Raw genomic sequence first — 1,161 nt, 5'->3', positions numbered from 1 at the left:
TGCTGTTGTGCATTTTTTTATTGCTTTTTAGCCATTTGTATTTCCTCTTTATTAAAATGTCTGCTTCAAGTCTGTTACCCTTTTTTAAATTGGGTTGTTTTACTTTTTGGTGTTGAACTGTTGGATTTCTTTATATATGCTGGATATTAGACCCTTATCAGATATGTGGTTTCCAAATATTTTCTGCAATTGAGTAGGCTTGCCTTTTCACTTCCTTGACAAACTCTTTTGAAGCACAGTAGTATTTAATTTTGAGTAGGTTCCATTTGTCTCTTTTTTTCTTTCATTTCTCATGCCCTGGGTGTAAAGTTTGTAAAAGCATTGCCTACCACAAGGCCCCATAGACCACCTTATTCTGGCCAGTTGAGTAGCTGCGCTTGGTCATCACATAAATGAATGTAATGGTCCCATAACAGAGTGACCGCAGTGAGGTGGTAGGTGCAGGTGGAGATCTTGTGGTGTCCCTCGGAGAACATCTTCAGGATGATGATGAGTATATAGATGTAGGATATGGCTATGACAAACACTGTAGCCGTAGTGATGGACACAGAAGAAAATGAGGGAACAATAGCAGGAATGCTAATATCAGAACAGGAAAGTTTAACTAAAGGACGAAAATCACAGAAAAAGTGATTGATATGATTTGGTCCACAGAAATATAAAGAAAAGTAGGAAAGAGTAAATGCATTGAGAAAGCATTGAGAAAACCACCTATATAAGTCACAGAGAGCCACAGGACACAGACTTTTGTGGACATTTTGGTTGAATAAAGCAGTGGATTGCAGATTGCCACAAAGTGATTATATGCCATAGCAGCCAGAAGGAAGCACTCGGCTATACCAAAGAAGACAACTAAACCAAACAGGATGGCATAACCAAAATAGGAGATGGTATTTTCATCCACCAAGAAGTTTACAAGCATATTGGGAGTGACAAAAGATGAGGAGCCTATGTCAGCAAAAGCCAAGTGACTCAGAATAAACACATAGCATGATGGAGTTGAGAAGAGATTCTGATAAGAATGATTGTGCTGAGTTTTCCAGATATGGTTACCAGGTGGATGCAAAGGATGACCATGAAGAGGATGGCCTGAGGTTTCAAAACATCTAGTAAGCCCAGTAGAATGAATCCTGTCACTGCAGTGTGGTTCCCATCTACCAT

The 1,161-nt window shown here is 39.4% G+C and overlaps 1 pseudogene; it reads right to left on the bottom strand.

The window, feature by feature from the left end:
• Positions 1-325: 325 nt before the first annotated feature.
• On the bottom strand, positions 326-1,161 carry LOC101431059 (olfactory receptor 5P76-like; annotated as a pseudogene).

This window comes from Dasypus novemcinctus, chromosome 10 (genome assembly GCF_030445035.2).
Source record: "Dasypus novemcinctus isolate mDasNov1 chromosome 10, mDasNov1.1.hap2, whole genome shotgun sequence".
Classification (NCBI taxonomy): Eukaryota; Metazoa; Chordata; class Mammalia; order Cingulata; family Dasypodidae; genus Dasypus; species Dasypus novemcinctus.
The sequence above is the reverse complement of the archived record's forward strand: the minus strand, read 5'-3'. Positions and strand labels throughout refer to the sequence as shown.